Below are 13,075 nucleotides of genomic sequence, written 5' to 3'. Positions count from 1 at the left end.
CTAATCCAAATCTAAGGCTACAGTTGCCTTGTTAGCGCAGTTGGTAGCGCGTAAGTCTCATTATCTGAAGTTCGTGAGTTCAAGCCTCACACAGGGCATTTTTATTGATGTCTGTTTTGGGAGCATGGCATTACAATATGAGAGATGCAGTCCTGTTTCTAACAAACTAGACTGATAGCATCAAAATGTTACCTTTCAGAAAGAGTTGTGTCATCTGTTTATAATTGCAGATAAGCTTTAATAATTCACCTGACCTATAAAAGATTTCAGACCAGCAATAAAAGAAAAGATGTCAAATAACTCATCCAATATGTACCCATTTAGGGGAAAAAAAGCATAAAGCATTTTTCATTCTATTTGTCATGACTGTAGTCCTCAGAACAGTGTATTGGAACTTGAGAGTTAAAACTCTGTTTCTTGTAAAGTTGCCAGAACACCTATCCGGATTGAAGGAATTTTCTCTTTATAACAGGACTTAACATCTGTAAATTTGTTTTAACGCCAAAGGATTTTAGACCATAACTAATGGAAAAGGTGTTTTCAGATCACTTGACACATTTGTAACATTTTTTTATTTTATTTTTCATGCAGCTGGAATCAATGATGGAAAAGGGGAGCATAATGCATTGTTCTATTCTTTGTGATTTTTGTCCTCAGAGAGCTCATTTCTCACAGTTTCATAATACCTGGAAATTTTACCTGTGATAAGGCCAATGATAATGGCACAGCAGTTGCCCAAAACATTGTCACAATTAGTAGCAGTGGATCACGTCTGCAATTGGAACCACATCAGACACAAGGAAACATCTGGCTACAACTATTAGTTTTTGTTCCTCTGCGTTTGAATCTGTTTAGAAACAACAATAAGATTCCATTCCCATACCGGGAGTCGAACCCGGGCCGCCTGGGTGAAAACCAGGAATCCTTACCGCTAGACCATATGGGAAGCTGAAATAAATCTACTTCAAAGTTTCATACAAGGAAAACATTTTTACTGATATCGTAAATTTGTTAAACCAAAATTCCTCACCTTTTCTAATCCAAATCTAAGGCTACAGTTGCCTTGTTAGCGCAGTTGGTAGCGCGTAAGTCTCATAATCTAAAGTTCGTGAGTTCAAGCCTCACACAGGGTATTTTTATTGATGTCTATTTTGGGAGCATGGCATTGCAATATGAGAGATGCAGTCCTGTTTCTAACAAACTAGACTGATTGCATCAAAATGTTACCTTTCAGAAAGAGTTGTGTCATCTGTTTATAATTGCAGATAAGCTTTAATAATTCACCTGACCTATAAAAGATTTCAGACCAGCAATAAAGGAAAAGATGTCAAATAACTCATCCAAGATGTACCCATTTAGGGGAAAAAAGCATAAAACATTTTTCATTCTATTTGTCATGACTGTTGTCCTCAGAACAGTGCATTGTAACTTGAGAGTTAAAACTCTGTTTCTTGTAAAGTTGCCAGAACACCTGTCCGGATTGAAGGAATTTTCTCTTTATAACAGGACTTAACATCTGTAAATTTGTTTTAACGCCAAAGGATTTTAGACCATAACTAATGGAAAAGGTGTTTTCAGATCACTTGACACATTTGTAACATTTTTTATTTTATTTTTCATGCAGCTGGAATCAATGATGGAAAAGGGGAGCATAATGCATTGTTCTATTCTTTGTGATTTTTGTCCTCAGAGAGCCCATTTCTCACAGTTTTATAATACCTGGAAATTTTACCTGTGATAAGGCCAATGGTAATGGCACAGCAGTTGCCCAAAACCTTGTCACAATTAGTAGCAGTGGATCACGTCTGCAATTGGAATCACATCAGACACAAGGAAACATCTGGCTACAACTATTAGTTTTTGTTCCTCTGCTTTTGAATCTGTTTAGAAACAACAATAAGATTCCATTGCCATACCGGGAGTCAAACTCGGGCCACCTGGGTGAAAACCAGGAATCCTTACCACTAGACCATCTGGGAAGCTGAAATAAATTTCCTTCAAAGTTTCATACAAGGAAAACATTTTTACTGATATCGGAAATTTGTTAAACCAAAATGCCTCACCTTTTCTAATCCAAATCTAAGGCTACAGTTGCCTTGTTAGCGCAGTTGGTAGCGCGTAAGTCTCATTATCTGATAGTTCGTGAGTTCAAGCCTCACACAGGGCATTTTTATTGATGTCTGTTTTGGGAGCATGGCATTACAATATGAGAGATGCAGTCCTGTTTCTAACAAACTAGACTGATAGCATCAAAATGTTACCTTTCAGAAAGAGTTGTGTCATCTGTTTATAATTGCAGATAAGCTTTAATAATTCACCTGACCTATAAAAGATTTCAGACCAGCAATAAAAGAAAAGATGTCAAATAACTCATCCAAGATGTACCCATTTAGGGGGAAAAAAGCATAAAGCATTTTTCATTCTATTTGTCATGACTGTTGTCCTCAGAACAGTGCATTGTAACTTGAGAGTTAAAACTCTGTTTCTTGTAAAGTTGCCAGAACACCTATCCGGATTGAATGAATTTTCTCTTTATAACAGGACTTAACATCTGTAAATTTGTTTTAACGCCAAAGGATTTTAGACCATAACTAATGGAAAAGGTGTTTTCAGATCACTTGACACATTTGTAACATTTTTTTATTTTATTTTTCATGCAGCTGGAATCAATGATGGAAAAGGGGAGCATAATGCATTGTTCTATTCTTTGTGATTTTTGTCCTCAGAGAGCCCATTTCTCACAGTTTCATAATACCTGGAAATTTTACCTGTGATAAGGCCAATGATAATGGCACAGCAGTTGCCCAAAACCTTGTCACAATTACTAGCAGTGGATCACGTCTGCAATTGGAATCACATCAGACACAAGGAAACATCTGGCTACAACTATTAGTTTTTGTTCCTCTGCTTTTGAATCTGTTTAGAAACAACAATAAGATTCCATTGCCATACCGGGAGTCGAACTCGGGCCACCTGGATGAAAACCAGGAATCCTTACCGCTAGACCATATGGGAAGCTGAAATAAATCTCCTTCAAAGTTTCATACAAGGAAAACATTTTTACTGATATCGGAAATTTGTTAAACCAAAATGCCTCACCTTTTCTAATCAAAATCTAAGACTACAGTTGCCTTGTTAGCGCAGTTGGTAGCGCGTAAGTCTCATTATCTGAAGTTCGTGAGTTCAAGCCTCAGACAGGGCATTTTTATTGATGTCTGCTTTGGGAGCATGGCATTACAATATGAGAGATGCAGTCCTGTTTCTAACAAACTAGACTGATAGCATCAAAATGTTACCTTTCAGAAAGAGTTGTGTCATCTGTTTATAATTGCAGATAAGCTTTAATAATTCACCTGACCTATAAAAGATTTCAGACCAGCAATAAAAGAAAAGATGTCAAATAACTCATCCAAGATGTACCCATTTAGGGGAAAAAAAGCATAAAGCATTTTTCATTCTATTTGTCATGACTGTTGTCCTCAGAACAGTGCATTGTAACTTGAGAGTTAAAACTCTGTTTCTTGTAAAGTTGCCAGAACACCTATACGGATTGAAGGAATTTTCTCTTTATAACAGGACTTAACATCTGTAAATTTGTTTTAACGCCAAAGGATTTTAGACCATAACTAATGGAAAAGGTGTTTTCAGATCACTTGACACATTTGTAACATTTTTTTATTTTATTTTTCATGCAGCTGGAATCAATGATGGAAAAGGGGAGCATAATGCATTGTTCTATTCTTTGTGATTTTTGTCCTCAGAGAGCCCATTTCTCACAGTTTCATAATACCAGAAAATTTTACCTGTGATAAGGCTAGTAATAATGGCACAGCAGTTGCCCAAAACCTTGTCACAATTAGTAGCAGTGGATCACGTCTGCAATTGGAACCACATCAGACACAAGGAAACATCTGGCTACAACTATTAGTTTTTGTTCCTCTGCGTTTGAATCTGTTTAGAAACAACAATAAGATTCCATTCCCATACCGGGAGTCGAACCCGGGCCGCCTGGGTGAAAACCAGGAATCCTTACCGCTAGACCATATGGGAAGCTGAAATAAATCTACTTCAAAGTTTCATACAAGGAAAACATTTTTACTGATATCGGAAATTTGTTAAACCAAAATGCCTCACCTTTTCTAATCCAAATCTAAGGCTACAGTTGCCTTGTTAGCGCAGTTGGTAGCGCGTAAGTCTCATTATCTGAAGTTAGTGAGTTCAAGCCTCACACAGGGCATTTTTATTGATGTCTGTTTTGGGAGCATGGCATTACAATATGAGAGATGCAGTCCTGTTTCTAACAAACTAGACTGATAGCATCAAAATGTTACCTTTCAGAAAGAGTTGTGTCATCTGTTTATAATTGCAGATAAGCTTTAATAATTCACCTGACCTATAAAAGATTTCAGACCAGCAATAAAAGAAAAGATGTCAAATAACTCATCCAAGATGTACCCATTTAGGGGAAAAAAAGCATAAAGCATTTTTCATTCTATTTGTCATGACTGTTGTCCTCAGAACAGTGCATTGTAACTTGAGAGTTAAAACTCTGTTTCTTGTAAAGTTGCCAGAACACCTGTCCGGATAGAAGGAATTTTCTCTTTATAACAGGACTAAACATCTGTAAATTTGTTTTAACGCCAAAGGATTTTAGACTATAACTAATGGAAAAGGTGTTTTCAGATCACTTGACACATTTGTAACATTTTTTTATTTTATTTTTCATGCAGCTGGAATCAATGATGGAAAAGGGGAGCATAATGCATTGTTCTATTCTTTGTGATTTTTGTCCTCAGAGAGCCCATTTCTCACAGTTTCATAATACCTGGAAATTTTACCTGTGATAAGGCCAATGATAATGGCACAGCAGTTGCCCAAAACCTTGTCACAATTAGTAGCAGTGGATCACATCTGCAATTGGAACCACATCAGACACAAGAAAACATCTGGCTACAACTATTAGTTTTTGTTCCTCTGCTTTTGAATCTGTTTAGAAACAACAATAAGCTTCCATTCCCATACCGGGAGTCAATCCCCGGGCCGCCTGGGTGAAAACCAGGAATCCTTACCGCTAGACCATATGGGAAGCTGAAATAAATCTACTTCAAAGTTTCATACAAGGAAATCATTTTTACTGATATCGGAAATTTGTTAAACCAAAATGCCTCACCTTTTCTAATCCAAATCTACGGCTACAGTTGCCTTGTTAGCGCAGTTGGTAGCGCGTCAGTCTCATAATCTGAAGGTCGTGAGTTCAAGCCTCACACAGGGCATTTTTATTGATGTCTATTTTGGGAGCATGGCATTGCAATATGAGAGATGCAGTCCTGTTTCTAACAAACTAGACTGATAGCATCAAAATGTTACCTTTCAGAAAGAGTTGTGTCATCTGTTTATAATTGCAGATAAGCTTTAATAATTCACCTGACCTATAAAAGATTTCAGACCAGCAATAAAAGAAAAGATGTCAAATAACTCATCCAAGATGTACCCATTTAGGGGAAAAAAAGCATAAAGCATTTTTCATTCTATTTGTCATGACTGTTGTCCTCAGAACAGTGCATTGTAACTTGAGAGTTAAAACTCTGTTTCTTGTAAAGTTGCCAGAACACCTATCCGGATTGAAGGAATTTTCTCTTTATAACAGGACTTAACATCTGTAAATTTGTTTTAACGCCAAAGGATTTTAGACCATAACTAATGGAAAAGGTGTTTTCAGATCACTTGACACATTTGTAACATTTTTTTATTTTATTTTTCATGCAGCTGGAATCAATGATGGAAAAGGGGAGCATAATGCATTGTTCTATTCTTTGTGATTTTTGTCCTCAGAGAGCCCATTTCTCACAGTTTCATAATACCAGAAAATTTTACCTGTGATAAGGCCAATGATAATGGCACAGCAGTTGCCCAAAACCTTGTCACATTTAGTAGCAGTGGATCACGTCTGCAATTGGAACCACATCAGACACAAGGAAACATCTGGCTACAACTATTAGTTTTTGTTCCTCTGCGTTTGAATCTGTTTAGAAACAACAATAAGATTCCATTCCCATACCGGGAGTCGAACCCGGGCCGCCTGGGTGAAAACCAGGAATCCTTACCGCTAGACCATATGGGAAGCTGAAATAAATCTACTTCAAAGTTTCATACAAGGAAAACATTTTTACTGATATCGGAAATTTGTTAAACCAAAATGCCTCACCTTTTCTAATCCAAATCTAAGGCTACAGTTGCCTTGTTAGCGCAGTTGGTAGCGCGTCAGTCTCATAATCTGAAGGTCGTGAGTTCAAGCCTCACACAGGGCATTTTTATTGATGTCTATTTTGGGAGCATGGCATTGCAATATGAGAGATGCAGTCCTGTTTCTAACAAACTAGACTGATAACATCAAAATGTTACCTTTCAGAAAGAGTTGTGTCATCTGTTTATAATTGCAGATAAGCTTTAATAATTCACCTGACCTATAAAAGATTTCAGACCAGCAATAAAAGAAAAGATGTCAAATAACTCATCCAAGATGTACCCATTTAGGGGAAAAAAAGCATAAAGCATTTTTCATTCTATTTGTCATGACTGTTGTCCTCAGAACAGTGCATTGTAACTTGAGAGTTAAAACTCTGTTTCTTGTAAAGTTGCCAGAACACCTATCCGGATTGAAGGAATTTTCTCTTTATAACAGGACTTAACATCTGTAAATTTGTTTTAACGCCAAAGGATTTTAGACCATAACTAATGGAAAAGGTGTTTTCAGATCACTTGACACATTTGTAACATTTTTTTATTTTATTTTTCATGCAGCTGGAATAAATGATGGAAAAGGGGAGCATAATGCATTGTTCTATTCTTTGTGATTTTTGTCCTCAGAGAGCCCATTTCTCACAGTTTCATAATACCTGGAAATTTTACCTGTGATAAGGCCAATGATAATGGCACAGCAGTTGCCCAAAACCTTGTCACAATTAGTAGCAGTGGATCACGTCTGCAATTGGAATCACATCAGACACAAGGAAACATCTGGCTACAACTATTAGTTTTTGTTCCTCTGCTTTTGAATCTGTTTAGAAACAACAATAAGATTCCATTGCCATACCGGGAGTCGAACTCGGGCCACCTGGATGAAAACCAGGAATCCTTACCGCTAGACCATATGGGAAGCTGAAATAAATCTCCTTCAAAGTTTCATACAAGGAAAACATTTTTACTGATATCGGAAATTTGTTAAACCAAAATGCCTCACCTTTTCTAATCCAAATCTTAGGCTACAGTTGCCTTGTTAGCGCAGTTGGTAGCGCATAAGTCTCATTATCTGAAGTTCGTGAGTTCAAGCCTCACACAGGGCATTTTTATTGATGTCTGTTTTGGGAGCATGGCATTACAATATGAGAGATGCAGTCCTGTTTCTAACAAACTAGACTGATAGCATCAAAATGTTACCTTTCAGAAAGAGTTGTGTCATCTGTTTATAATTGCACATAAGCTTTAATAATTCACCTGACCTATAAAAGATTTCAGACCAGCAATAAAAGAAAAGATGTCAAATAACTCATCCAAGATGTACCCATTTAGGGGGAAAAAAGCATAAAGCATTTTTCATTCTATTTGTCATGACTGTTGTCCTCAGAACAGTGCATTGTAACTTGAGAGTTAAAACTCTGTTTCTTGTAAAGTTGCCAGAACACCTATCCGGATAGAAGGAATTTTCTCTTTATAACAGGACTTAACATCTGTAAATTTGTTTTAACGCCAAAGGATTTTAGACCATAACTAATGGAAAAGGTGTTTTCAGATCACTTGACACATTTGTAACATTTTTTTATTTTATTTTTCATGCAGGTGGAATCAATGATGGAAAAGGGGAGCATAATGCATTGTTCTATTCTTTGTGATTTTTGTCCTCAGATAGCCCATTTCTCACAGTTTCATAATACCTGGAAATTTTACCTGTGATAAGGCCAATGATAATGGCACAGCAGTTGCCCAAAACCTTGTCACAATTAGTAGCAGTGGATCACGTCTGCAATTGGAACCACATCAGACACAAGGAAACATCTGGCTACAACTATTAGTTTTTGTTCCTCTGCGTTTGAATCTGTTTAGAAACAACAATAAGATTCCATTGCCATACCGGGAGTCGAACCCGGGCCACCTGGGTGAAAACCAGGAATCCTTACCGCTAGACCATATGGGAAGCTGAAATAAATCTACTTCAAAGTTTCATACAAGGAAAACATTTTTACTGATATCGGAAATTTGTTAAACCAAAATGCCTCACCTTTTCTAATCCAAATCTACGGCTACAGTTGCCTTGTTAGCGCAGTTGGTAGCGCATCAGTCTCATAATCTGAAGGTCGTGAGTTCAAGCCTCACACAGGGCATTTTTATTGATGTCTATTTTGGGAGCATGGCATTGCAATATGAGAGATGCAGTCCTGTTTCTAACAAACTAGACTGATAACATCAAAATGTTACCTTTCAGAAAGAGTTGTGTCATCTGTTTATAATTGCAGATAAGCTTTAATAATTCACCTGACCTATAAAAGATTTCAGACCAGCAATAAAAGAAAAGATGTCAAATAACTCATCCAAGATGTACCCATTTAGGGGAAAAAAAGCATAAAGCATTTTTCATTCTATTTGTCATGACTGTTGTCCTCAGAACAGTGCATTGTAACTTGAGAGTTAAAACTCTGTTTCTTGTAAAGTTGCCAGAACACCTATCCGGATTGAAGGAATTTTCTCTTTATAACAGGACTTAACATCTGTAAATTTGTTTTAACGCCAAAGGATTTTAGACCATAACTAATGGAAAAGGTGTTTTCAGATCACTTGACACATTTGTAACATTTTTTTATTTTATTTTTCATGCAGCTGGAATAAATGATGGAAAAGGGGAGCATAATGCATTGTTCTATTCTTTGTGATTTTTGTCCTCAGAGAGCCCATTTCTCACAGTTTCATAATACCTGGAAATTTTACCTGTGATAAGGCCAATGATAATGGCACAGCAGTTGCCCAAAACCTTGTCACAATTAGTAGCAGTGGATCACGTCTGCAATTGGAATCACATCAGACACAAGGAAACATCTGGCTACAACTATTAGTTTTTGTTCCTCTGCTTTTGAATCTGTTTAGAAACAACAATAAGATTCCATTGCCATACCGGGAGTCGAACTCGGGCCACCTGGATGAAAACCAGGAATCCTTACCGCTAGACCATATGGGAAGCTGAAATAAATCTCCTTCAAAGTTTCATACAAGGAAAACATTTTTACTGATATCGGAAATTTGTTAAACCAAAATGCCTCACCTTTTCTAATCCAAATCTTAGGCTACAGTTGCCTTGTTAGCGCAGTTGGTAGCGCATAAGTCTCATTATCTGAAGTTCGTGAGTTCAAGCCTCACACAGGGCATTTTTATTGATGTCTGTTTTGGGAGCATGGCATTACAATATGAGAGATGCAGTCCTGTTTCTAACAAACTAGACTGATAGCATCAAAATGTTACCTTTCAGAAAGAGTTGTGTCATCTGTTTATAATTGCACATAAGCTTTAATAATTCACCTGACCTATAAAAGATTTCAGACCAGCAATAAAAGAAAAGATGTCAAATAACTCATCCAAGATGTACCCATTTAGGGGGAAAAAAGCATAAAGCATTTTTCATTCTATTTGTCATGACTGTTGTCCTCAGAACAGTGCATTGTAACTTGAGAGTTAAAACTCTGTTTCTTGTAAAGTTGCCAGAACACCTATCCGGATAGAAGGAATTTTCTCTTTATAACAGGACTTAACATCTGTAAATTTGTTTTAACGCCAAAGGATTTTAGACCATAACTAATGGAAAAGGTGTTTTCAGATCACTTGACACATTTGTAACATTTTTTTATTTTATTTTTCATGCAGGTGGAATCAATGATGGAAAAGGGGAGCATAATGCATTGTTCTATTCTTTGTGATTTTTGTCCTCAGATAGCCCATTTCTCACAGTTTCATAATACCTGGAAATTTTACCTGTGATAAGGCCAATGATAATGGCACAGCAGTTGCCCAAAACCTTGTCACAATTAGTAGCAGTGGATCACGTCTGCAATTGGAACCACATCAGACACAAGGAAACATCTGGCTACAACTATTAGTTTTTGTTCCTCTGCGTTTGAATCTGTTTAGAAACAACAATAAGATTCCATTGCCATACCGGGAGTCGAACCCGGGCCACCTGGGTGAAAACCAGGAATCCTTACCGCTAGACCATATGGGAAGCTGAAATAAATCTACTTCAAAGTTTCATACAAGGAAAACATTTTTACTGATATCGGAAATTTGTTAAACCAAAATGCCTCACCTTTTCTAATCCAAATCTACGGCTACAGTTGCCTTGTTAGCGCAGTTGGTAGCGCATCAGTCTCATAATCTGAAGGTCGTGAGTTCAAGCCTCACACAGGGCATTTTTATTGATGTCTATTTTGGGAGCATGGCATTGCAATATGAGAGATGCAGTCCTGTTTCTAACAAACTAGACTGATAGCATCAAAATGTTACCTTTCAGAAAGAGTTTGTCATCTGTTTATAATTGCAGATAAGCTTTAATAATTCACCTGACCTATAAAAGATTTCAGACCAGCAATAAAAGAAAAGATGTCAAATAACTCATCCAAGATGTACCCATTTAGGGGAAAAAAAGCATAAAGCACTTTTCATTCTATTTGTCATGACTGTTGTCCTCAGAACAGTGCATTGTAACTTGAGAGTTAAAACTCTGTTTCTTGTAAAGTTGCCAGAACACCTATCCGGATTGAAGGAATTTTCTCTTTATAACAGGACTTAACATCTGTAAATTTGTTTTAACGCCAAAGGATTTTAGACCATAACTAATGGAAAAGGTGTTTTCAGATCACTTGACACATTTGTAACATTTTTTTATTTTATTTTTCATGCAGCTGGAATCAATGATGGAGAAGGGGAGCATAATGCATTGTTCTATTCTTTGTGATTTTTGTCCTCAGAGAGCCCATTTCTCACAGTTTTATAATACCTGGAAATTTTACCTGTGATAAGGCCAATGGTAATGGCACAGCAGTTGCCCAAAACCGTGTCACAATTAGTAGCAGTGGATCACGTCTGCAATTGGAATCACATCAGACACAAGGAAACATCTGGCTACAACTATTGGTTTTTGTTCCTCTGCTTTTGAATCTGTTTAGAAACAACAATAAGATTCCATTGCCATACCGGGAGTCGAACTCGGGCCACCTGGGTGAAAACCAGGAATCCTTACCGCTAGACCAAATGGGAAGCTGAAATAAATTTCCTTAAAAGTTTCATACAAGGAAAACATTTTTACTGATATCGGAAATTTGTTAAACCAAAATGCCTCACCTTTTCTAATCCAAATCTAAGGCTACAGTTGCCTTGTTAGCGCAGTTGGTAGTGCGTAAGTCTCATTATCTGAAGTTCGTGAGTTCAAGCCTCACACAGGGCATTTTTATTGATGTCTATTTTGGGAGCATGGCATTGCAATATGAGAGATGCAGTCCTGTTTCTAACAAACTAGACTGATTGCATCAAAATGTTACCTTTCAGAAAGAGTTGTGTCATCTGTTTATAATTGCAGATAAGCTTTAATAATTCACCTGACCTATAAAAGATTTCAGACCAGCAATAAAAGAAAAGATGTCAAATAACTCATCCAAGATGTACCCATTTAGGGGAAAAAAGCATAAAACATTTTTCATTCTATTTGTCATGACTGTTGTCCTCAGAACAGTGCATTGTAACTTGAGAGTTAAAACTCTGTTTCTTGTAAAGTTGCCAGAACACCTGTCCGGATTGAAGGAATTTTCTCTTTATAACAGGACTTAACATCTGTAAATTTGTTTTAACGCCAAAGGATTTTAGACCATAACTAATGGAAAAGGTGTTTTCAGATCACTTGACACATTTGTAACATTTTTTTATTTTATTTTTCATGCAGCTGGAATCAATGATGGAGAAGGGGAGCATAATGCATTGTTCTATTCTTTGTGATTTTTGTCCTCAGAGAGCCCATTTCTCACAGTTTTATAATACCTGGAAATTTTACCTGTGATAAGGCCAATGGTAATGGCACAGCAGTTGCCCAAAACCTTGTCACAATTAGTAGCAGTGGATCACGTCTGCAATTGGAATCACATCAGACACAAGGAAACATCTGGCTACAACTATTGGTTTTTGTTCCTCTGCTTTTGAATCTGTTTAGAAACAACAATAAGATTCCATTGCCATACCGGGAGTCGAACTCGGGCCACCTGGGTGAAAACCAGGAATCCTTACCGCTAGACCAAATGGGAAGCTGAAATAAATTTCCTTAAAAGTTTCATACAAGGAAAACATTTTTACTGATATCGGAAATTTGTTAAACCAAAATGCCTCACCTTTTCTAATCCAAATCTAAGGCTACAGTTGCCTTGTTAGCGCAGTTGGTAGTGCGTAAGTCTCATTATCTGAAGTTCGTGAGTTCAAGCCTCACACAGGGCATTTTTATTGATGTCTGTTTTGGGAGCATGGCATTACAATATGAGAGATGCAGTCCTGTTTCTAACAAACTAGACTGATAGCATCAAAATGTTACCTTTCAGAAAGAGTTGTGTCATCTGTTTATAATTGCAGATAAGCTTTAATAATTCACCTGACCTATAAAAGATTTCAGACCAGCAATAAAAGAAAAGATGTCAAATAACTCATCCAAGATGTACCCATTTAGGGGAAAAAAAGCATAAAGCATTTTTCATTCTATTTGTCATGACTGTTGTCCTCAGAACAGTGCATTGTAACTTGAGAGTTAAAACTCTGTTTCTTGTAAAGTTGCCAGAACACCTATCCGGATTGAAGGAATTTTATCTTTATAACAGGACTTAACATCTGTAAATTTGTTTTAACGCCAAAGGATTTTAGACCATAACTAATGGAAAAGGTGTTTTCAGATCACTTGACACATTTGTAACATTTTTTTATTTTATTTTTCATGCAGCTGGAATCAATGATGGAAAAGGGGAGCATAATGCATTGTTCTATTCTTTGTGATTTTTGTCCTCAG

The 13,075-nt window shown here is 36.9% G+C and overlaps 16 non-coding genes across 16 annotated transcripts; 8 read left to right on the top strand and 8 right to left on the bottom strand.

The window, feature by feature from the left end:
* Nucleotides 1–25: 25 nt before the first annotated feature.
* TRNAM-CAU (transfer RNA methionine (anticodon CAU)) lies at nucleotides 26–98 on the top strand. Its single transcript has one exon. It is a non-coding gene; the product is annotated as a tRNA-Met (tRNA).
* A 776-nt stretch (nucleotides 99–874) lies between these two features.
* On the bottom strand, nucleotides 875–946 carry TRNAE-UUC (transfer RNA glutamic acid (anticodon UUC)). Its single transcript has one exon. It is a non-coding gene; the product is annotated as a tRNA-Glu (tRNA).
* A 114-nt stretch (nucleotides 947–1,060) lies between these two features.
* On the top strand, nucleotides 1,061–1,133 carry TRNAM-CAU (transfer RNA methionine (anticodon CAU)). The gene has a single exon. It is a non-coding gene; the product is annotated as a tRNA-Met (tRNA).
* A 1,810-nt stretch (nucleotides 1,134–2,943) lies between these two features.
* TRNAE-UUC (transfer RNA glutamic acid (anticodon UUC)) lies at nucleotides 2,944–3,015 on the bottom strand. Its single transcript has one exon. It is a non-coding gene; the product is annotated as a tRNA-Glu (tRNA).
* Nucleotides 3,016–3,978: 963 nt separating this feature from the next.
* TRNAE-UUC (transfer RNA glutamic acid (anticodon UUC)) lies at nucleotides 3,979–4,050 on the bottom strand. The gene has a single exon. It is a non-coding gene; the product is annotated as a tRNA-Glu (tRNA).
* Nucleotides 4,051–5,200: 1,150 nt separating this feature from the next.
* Nucleotides 5,201–5,273, top strand: TRNAM-CAU (transfer RNA methionine (anticodon CAU)). The gene has a single exon. It is a non-coding gene; the product is annotated as a tRNA-Met (tRNA).
* A 776-nt stretch (nucleotides 5,274–6,049) lies between these two features.
* TRNAE-UUC (transfer RNA glutamic acid (anticodon UUC)) lies at nucleotides 6,050–6,121 on the bottom strand. Its single transcript has one exon. It is a non-coding gene; the product is annotated as a tRNA-Glu (tRNA).
* A 114-nt stretch (nucleotides 6,122–6,235) lies between these two features.
* TRNAM-CAU (transfer RNA methionine (anticodon CAU)) lies at nucleotides 6,236–6,308 on the top strand. The gene has a single exon. It is a non-coding gene; the product is annotated as a tRNA-Met (tRNA).
* A 776-nt stretch (nucleotides 6,309–7,084) lies between these two features.
* Nucleotides 7,085–7,156, bottom strand: TRNAE-UUC (transfer RNA glutamic acid (anticodon UUC)). The gene has a single exon. It is a non-coding gene; the product is annotated as a tRNA-Glu (tRNA).
* Nucleotides 7,157–7,270: 114 nt separating this feature from the next.
* TRNAM-CAU (transfer RNA methionine (anticodon CAU)) lies at nucleotides 7,271–7,343 on the top strand. Its single transcript has one exon. It is a non-coding gene; the product is annotated as a tRNA-Met (tRNA).
* A 776-nt stretch (nucleotides 7,344–8,119) lies between these two features.
* TRNAE-UUC (transfer RNA glutamic acid (anticodon UUC)) lies at nucleotides 8,120–8,191 on the bottom strand. Its single transcript has one exon. It is a non-coding gene; the product is annotated as a tRNA-Glu (tRNA).
* A 114-nt stretch (nucleotides 8,192–8,305) lies between these two features.
* TRNAM-CAU (transfer RNA methionine (anticodon CAU)) lies at nucleotides 8,306–8,378 on the top strand. Its single transcript has one exon. It is a non-coding gene; the product is annotated as a tRNA-Met (tRNA).
* Nucleotides 8,379–9,154: 776 nt separating this feature from the next.
* TRNAE-UUC (transfer RNA glutamic acid (anticodon UUC)) lies at nucleotides 9,155–9,226 on the bottom strand. The gene has a single exon. It is a non-coding gene; the product is annotated as a tRNA-Glu (tRNA).
* Nucleotides 9,227–9,340: 114 nt separating this feature from the next.
* TRNAM-CAU (transfer RNA methionine (anticodon CAU)) lies at nucleotides 9,341–9,413 on the top strand. The gene has a single exon. It is a non-coding gene; the product is annotated as a tRNA-Met (tRNA).
* A 776-nt stretch (nucleotides 9,414–10,189) lies between these two features.
* TRNAE-UUC (transfer RNA glutamic acid (anticodon UUC)) lies at nucleotides 10,190–10,261 on the bottom strand. Its single transcript has one exon. It is a non-coding gene; the product is annotated as a tRNA-Glu (tRNA).
* Nucleotides 10,262–10,375: 114 nt separating this feature from the next.
* Nucleotides 10,376–10,448, top strand: TRNAM-CAU (transfer RNA methionine (anticodon CAU)). The gene has a single exon. It is a non-coding gene; the product is annotated as a tRNA-Met (tRNA).
* Nucleotides 10,449–13,075: the final 2,627 nt, after the last annotated feature.

Source organism: Pseudophryne corroboree, chromosome 6 (genome assembly GCF_028390025.1).
Source record: "Pseudophryne corroboree isolate aPseCor3 chromosome 6, aPseCor3.hap2, whole genome shotgun sequence".
Classification (NCBI taxonomy): domain Eukaryota; kingdom Metazoa; phylum Chordata; class Amphibia; order Anura; family Myobatrachidae; genus Pseudophryne; species Pseudophryne corroboree.
This window is presented reverse-complemented; position numbering and strand designations above follow the sequence as displayed.